General features: G+C 44.2%; 1 pseudogene; it reads left to right on the top strand.

Annotated features, from left to right (window-relative positions):
• Positions 1-631: 631 nt before the first annotated feature.
• Positions 632-1,369, top strand: LOC147974894 (uncharacterized; annotated as a pseudogene).
• The last annotated feature ends 6,270 nt before the right edge of the window (positions 1,370-7,639 follow it).

The raw sequence follows: 7,639 nt of genomic DNA, 5'->3' as shown, positions 1-7,639 counted from the left end.
AATTGGGATTGAGTTGGGTGAACCTTCTCAATGTTTAAACAACCACCATGATAGTTAAATAAAATTTATTCCTTTGTTGTAGGGAAAAATTGGCTTTTCGCAAAACATATTAACCATGCAGCCTCCACCAGCCATATATGCATATAGTGATAGCATTATTCTATTCATTACTCTCTTGTGTTACATTGCCAGCATATTCCATGTGCTATTCCGTTTCGGGCTGCAACGTATCATGTTGCAGATTTTTCAGACGATGAGTAAGGAGCCGTAGGTCGTTGTCTTGCACTCAGTGATGCCGTTGGAGTTGATGGACTCACTTTATCTTCCAAGCCTTCCGCTGTCATCGTATTAGATGGCCTTAAGCCATATTTATTGTAATAAGTTCTCTTTTGAGACATCCGATGTAATAAGTGTGTGATTGCTAGTCTGTTATAAATCCTCAAGTACTGTGTGTGTCAGGATTACCGATCCAGGGATGACACTGATGCACAGAGATCAGACTGTTTGAGGTCTGGTCGCTACAAGATGGTATCAGAGCACACGCTGACTGTAGGACACGACCACTAAGCTAAAGCCCTAGATCACTACTCTCTTCTCATTTTTGACTCCTCTCCATTTTCTACTCTTTAGGATGGCGGACGCAAGAAACAAGTTTGCACAACCAGATGAAGACACACCTTTTGGACGCCACTTGAAGGAAGTCACTAGGTACTTGAATATCGGAATACCAAGTTTCACCGGGACTTACAACGCCACTTTACTAGAAGAGGAGCATTGGATGATTCAAGTTCAAGTTCCAGGAAGGACATTTACGCCAGTCACTGAGCCCATAGAGTTTTCCTTTGATGCACCAACCTGGAGTCTAGGAAAGAGTATGGCAGCCCACATCACCATGGGATGCATTGGAGAAGTTTACCACAAGGATCTCAAGGATACTATCTACCAGATTTGTGGGCGCCGAGATGAGCAATGGGAGATGATCAACACCAGGAAGGATAGATCAATTGCCTCTTTTATCCAGGAGTTAAACCAGCACATACGTCGCTAGGAGAACCAGATGTGCGTAGGCATGATAGATCTGAAGAAGGCCATGACAAGGATCACCGAGCTTGAAGAAGAACTCAAGGCAACTCGTGAAGATTATAAGGAGTAAATCATCGTACTAGTTGAGAAGAATGACGACCTGACAAGGAAGCTAGGAATCTTCATGGGAGACCCCATGCTAGGAGGAGAAGATGATGATTCTACTTGCCCGGAGAACTACATCATCATCGATGAAACCGACTCAGACCCCAACGATAGCGATGATGACTTTGTTGATGAAGCTGGAGCGGATATTATGGAGTCTTCTACTGATCAAATTTTCTAGTTGACCACCAAAACAGTAGTAATATTCCACCATGTATATAGTATAGTCTGAGCACTTTTGTAACGATAGTTCTAGACCGATTGTATGCCCTTGCTTGATTCATTGAGTGATATGATTGTGTTTGTCTCATGTGCATATGGGTAGTGTTTTACCCCCTAGAACTCATTCTACTCTGTTTTCTCATCTTTTCTAAACCCATCAGATGCCTCCGAGACGTGACATTGGATTTGCTTTCCCACCGGAGCTCACTCAGTTGATTCAGTAGCAGAATGCATTGATGCACATACTAGTCCAGAATCAGAATCAGGGGAACAACAAGAACAAGAACAACAACAACAACAACAACCCACCACCACCACCACCTGTTGATCACTTAGCCCATTTTCTAAGGCTGAATCTGCCGGTGTTCTCCAGTAGCACCGAGCCAATAGTTGTAGATGATTGGCTCCAAAAGATTGGAAGGGAGTTAACCACTGTAGGATGCACAGATGCGGAAAGAGTGCGTTTTGCCTCACATCAGCTTGATGGACCCGCAGCAGCATGGTAGGAGAATTACACTGTCACCTATCCCATCGACACGGTTACGTGGGACCAGTTTCAGCAGGCTTTTCGCACTGCCCATGTATCAGCATGACCTATGGCCATGAGTAAGCGTGAGTTCCGCAACTTACGCCAAGGAGGACGCACCGTTGGCCAGTATGTGGATGATTTTAGCAAGCTAGCACGTTATGCCCCTGATGACGTTGCTACGGATGCAGCTAAGAAGGAGAAGTTTTTGGAAGGACTGAATGATGAGCTGAGCATGCAGTTGATGGTAGCAACCTTTAATAACTACCAACAGTTGGTAGATAGAGCTCTCAGGATTGAAGGGAAGCAGCATCATATTGACAACCGAGAGAGGAAGTATGGACAAGGGAAGTATAATTCTGGAGCTCAGCAGAGACCCCGTTTTCCCCGAACTCGGGAGGACCCCTTCAGCATAACCATGGAGGTCACGATCACACTGGAGGAAGTTCGCACAACCATAGTGGCCCCAAAAATGGGAATGGTAATGGAGGAAGCAACGAACAGAACCGTTCCAACCCAGCAACACCCGCCAAGAAAGATCTAAGTCACGTTACTTAATACAAGTGCCAGAAGATTGGACATTACACCAATGAATGTCCTGAAGCTAAGAATGGAAATGGCAATGGAAGTTTTGGGAAGAAGCCCGACCCTTTCAACAGGGGACAAGTGAACCACGTTAACGTGGAGGAGATTGAAGCCCAGCCAGATGCAGTAATAGGTAAGTTTTTGGTTAAGTCATTTACTGCAGTCATTCTTTTTGATACTGGTGCATCGCATTCATACATATCGAGGGGATTTGTGGATAAGTATAAGCTGCCCACCAAAGTTCTTAGTACACCTATGTTAGTGAGCTCGCCAGGAGCAGAGTATATGGCAAGCTAAGGATGTTTTCAGATGCCATTGACCATAGGTAGGCATGTTTTCCCCTCAGATCTGATAATTTTGGAGTTGCAAGGTTTGGATGTGATTCTGGGTCTGGATTGGCTATCGATGTATGGAGGAAACATCGATTGCGCTAGTAAGTAGATTTTGCTCACCACCAGAAGGAAGAAGGATCAAGTATGTATCCCAGCATGTGCCGATTAGGACTCAAGTAAATTCCTTATCAGGAATTGTACAGGAGGAAGTACAAGTGGTGAAGGATTTCCCGAATGTATTTCCAGAAGAGTTGCCAGGCATGCCACCGGATAGAGACATCGAGTTTCTGATTGAGCTTTTGCCAGGCACAGGGCCAATATCTAAGAGACCGTACAGGATGCCTGCACAAGATTTAGAGGAAATTAAGAAGCAGATTAAGGAGTTACTGGATAAAGGATATATTCACCAAAGCTCGTCACCTTGGGGATCACCAGTACTTCTAGTGGAGAAGGAGGATGGATCGTTGAGGACGGTTGTTGATTATCGAGGATTAAATGAGGTGACGATCAAGAACAAGTACCCACTGCCAATGATCAATGATTTATTTGATCAGCTGCAAGGAGCTAAAGTGTTTTCCAAGATTGATCTGCGATCAGGGTACCACCAACTGAAAATTCGAGAGCAGGATATACCTAAGACAGCTTTTACCACGAGGTACGGGCTATATGAGTATACCGTTATGTCATTTGGCCTGACTAACACACCTGCCTAATTTATGAACATGATGAACAAGGTGTTTATGGAGTTTTTGGATAAGTTCGTTGTGGTGTTCATTGATGATATTCTGGTCTACTCGAAGAATGAAGAGGAGCATAAAGTGCATTTGCGTTTAGTACTTGGGAAGCTCAGAGAACATCAGCTATACGCCAAGTTCAGCAAGTGTGAGTTTTGGTTGAAGGAAGTTGGATTCCTTGGACATGTTATATCCGGAGAAGTAATAGCGGTAGACCCCACCAAAGTTTTCACTGTGACAAATTGGGAGGCACCCACGTCAGTTGGAGAGATCCGGAGTTTTCTTGGACTCGCAGAATACTACCAGAGGTTCATTGAAATTTCTCGAAGCTTGCAAAGCCTATGACGGAGTTGTTAAAGAAGGACACCAAGTTCAAATGGACCGAGGAATGTGAGGCCATCTTTCAGGAGTTGAAGCAACGCTTGGTTACATCACCAGTGTTGATTCTGCTAGATCAACGCAAGGATTATGAAGTGTATTGCGACGCTTCTCGTTGAGGACTTGGAGCCGTACTTATGCAGGAGGGAAGAGTTGTTTCATATGCCTCATGACAGCTTAAACCCCATGAGTTAAATTATGCTATGCATGATTTGGAGTTAGCAGCCATAGTGCATGCGTTGAAGACTTGGAGATATTTTCTCATCGGAAAGCATTGTGAGGTATACACAGATACAAGAGTTTGAAGTATATCTTCACGCAGAAGGAGTTGAATCTCAGGAAGAGGATATGGTTGGAACTCATTAAGGATTATGATATGAAGTTGCACTATCATCCCGGGAAGGCTAACGTAGTTGCCGATGCGTTGAGCCGCATGAGTCATGTCAATACACTCATGACCGTAGAGTTACCCAAGGAGTTAGTAGAGGATCTTCGCGAGATATGTTTAGAGATAGTTCCGAGAGGCTATGTACAAGCATTGGAGATTCAGTCTACTCTGATGGATAAGATCAGAGAAGCTCAGAAGATGGACAAGGAGATAGACGAGATAAAGGAAAGGATGAGCAAAGGAAAGGCAAAGGATTTCGTGAGGATGAGCACGATACCTTATGATTTGAGGACCGCGTATATGTGCCAAATGATCAATAGATCAGGAAGCTGATTTTGCAGGAGGCCCATGATTCGCCATATTCGATTCACCCAGGAAATACTAAAATGTACCTAGATTTGAAGGATAGTTTCTGGTGGACCGGAATGCAGAAGGATATTGCGGAGTATGTAGCAGTTTGTGATGTATGTCAGAGAGTGTAGGCTGAGCATCAGAAGCCAGCAGGATTGCTACAACCATTGCCAATACCCGAATGGACGTGGGACAAGCTAGGCACGGATTTTATCATGGGATTACCCAGGACTCGTTCAGGCTATGACTCGATATTGGTTGTAGTCGATCGTTTGACGAAAGTAGCTCATTTCATCCCACTGAAGACCACTTACACCAGTGCTAAGTTGGCAAAGATATACATGACCAGGATCGTATGTCTGCATGGAGTTCTGAGGACCATTGTATCAGATAGAGGAACCCAGTTTACCTTAATGTTTTGGAATCAGTTGCATGAAACTTTGGGAACCAGGCTAGAGTTCAGTACAGCTTTTCACCCGCAGACAGATGGACAGACTGAGAGAGTCAATCAGATTTTGGAGGACATGTTGAGAGCTTGTGCGCTAGATTATGGATCTAGTTGGGACGACAATTTGCCTTACCCAGAGTTCTCTTACAACAACAGCTATCAAGCCAGTTTAAAGATGGCCCCTTTCGAAGCATTGTACGGAAGGAGGTGCAGGACACCGTTGTTGTGGGATGAAGTTGGAGACCGACAGTTGTTTGGACCATATTTTATTAAAGAGTCTGAAGAGAAGGTTAAGATGATTCGTGATAGACTCAAGGTAGCCCAGTCCAGGCAGAAGAGTTATGCGGATTCTAAACGCAAGGAGATAGTTTACAAAGTTGGAGACATAGTGTATCTTCGTGTATCACCACTTCGAGGGAGTGAAGCATTTTGGAGTTAAGGGAAAGTTAGCACCATGTTTTGTGGGACCATACAAAGTTTTGGAATATATCGGAGAAGTTGCCTACAAGTTGGAATTGCCCGAAGGATTGTTAGGAGTTCACGATGTGTTGCACGTTTCTCAGTTGAAGAAGTGCCACGCAGAGATGGCTGATATACCTCTAAGAGATATAGTGCCACTGGAAGCGATTCAGTTAGATAGCGACTTGACCTACAAGGAGAAACAAGTCAAGATTCTCGATTTTTCCAGCAGAGTCACATGCAGCAATGTTATCAAGTTTTGTAAGGTTCAGTGGAGCCACCATACTGAGGATGAAGCCACCTGGGAAACAGAGGAAGACCTACGGAAGGATCACCCTCACCTATTTTCTAGCCAACCAGAATCTCGAGGGCGAGATTCATCTTAAGGGGGGTAGGTTTGTAACATCCAAAAATTTCAATTTGGAATGTTATACATTAGATCATCATTGCATATCATATTTTATTGTATTTTGGTTTGATCCTAGAAATTCTACGCAACTCAAGGACCCACGGAGAGAGTTCAGGATTTCGTTATTTTCATATTTGAGTTTTCTAAAATTTTGAAAAGAGGAACGTTTGATTTTAATTATTTTCTCTTCGAATATTTCTTTTATAAAAATAAAATAGAGGGGATAAAATGACTTCCCCAAAATAAAGAAATGTTGGAGATTTAATATTAAAATCAAATAAGATTTTTATTCAGAGTTTTAATGCTATTTTATTTGAATTAGGAAAAATATGCGTTTTTCAAAATTGCATTAGAGTCCCAAATAAATGTTCAACTTGTCCGGTAGATTTCTAGAGGACGGGGAAAATTTATTTCAGGATTTTTGGAGTCCGTTTAGTATTTCTTTTATTCGTTTTTCTGCGCAGAATTATTTTAAAAGTTACCAACCTAACCAGGCCGTGTCCGCCTGGGACATTGTACCCGGCCGGCCCTTTAAAGGCCTAAGGCCCGAGCCGCCAGCCCCCGCACCGAAAACCCTAGCCCCGCCTCGAAACACGCGCCGCTGCCCCTCGCAGCCACGCCGCCACCGACCTCGCCGCCGCCGCCTCTCGCAGCCACGTCGCCGCCGCTGCCGACCCCGCCGCCGCCGACCACCACCACCGGACCCGCCGCCGCCCTCGCCGGATTCGTCGAGGTAGCCGCCGCCGCCGATCACCACCACCAGACCCGTCGCCGCCCTCACCGGATTGGTCGAGGTAGCCACCGCCGCGGTTTTCTTTAGAAAACCGTCGGGTTTTTTAAAACAAACCGCGGTTGTTTTTTTATTTAGATCGATTTTTTTATTTTTCCGGATTAGTTATTTAGCGAACGCCCGTTCGTTCGCTCGTTTTAACGAACAGTTTTCACTGTTTAGCCGCAGACAGCGAACGTTCATTCGTTAGCCTGTTCGTCAGTTTTTCTTTTCTCGGATTTTTCGCGATTATTTTCGATCGTGATTTCTGATCCGATTTTCGTTTTAGTTTAACTTTTCGCTCGTTTATCGGAATCAGGCGAGTCAAGCGCCTAGAGTTTCATCTCGAAGCCCTCTTTCTGTTTAATCAACTTAAACAAGTTTTTGCTAATGTAAAATTTGACTTTAGTCCAGATTAGTAAACGGATCTTTGCAGGAAAGCTCCTCTCGAGATAGGAAGGCCCATACGTCATCGAGGAGGTTTACCAATCTGGAGCCTTCAAAATAAATAATTCCGAAGGTACTGACCCGAAGGTTGTCAATGGGCAACGAATAAAGCATTATATCTCAGGTATGCCTATTAATATTGAAAGTAATATTATTCAAACTATGACACCGGAAGAACACATAAAAGAGTCCTTCCAGAACACTCCAGAATCGTGAAAATAAGGAGGTATGCGATACGGTACGTAAACAGACTCCGAAAAATGTGCAAAAATATTTTTTATCAGTTTTGGAATATTTTAGAATTTTGGGAGTAAAGAAACTTCCAGGAAGCATCCCCTGGTGGGCACAATACACCAGGGCGCCCAGGCTTGCCTGGCACGCCTAGGTGGGTTGTGCCCACCTG

The sequence above is a fragment of the Triticum urartu genome, chromosome 4A (genome assembly GCF_056163025.1).
Source record: "Triticum urartu cultivar PI428250 chromosome 4A, HENAU_Tu73, whole genome shotgun sequence".
Lineage (NCBI taxonomy): Eukaryota > Viridiplantae > Streptophyta > Magnoliopsida > Poales > Poaceae > Triticum > Triticum urartu.
The sequence above is the reverse complement of the archived record's forward strand: the minus strand, read 5'-3'. Positions and strand labels throughout refer to the sequence as shown.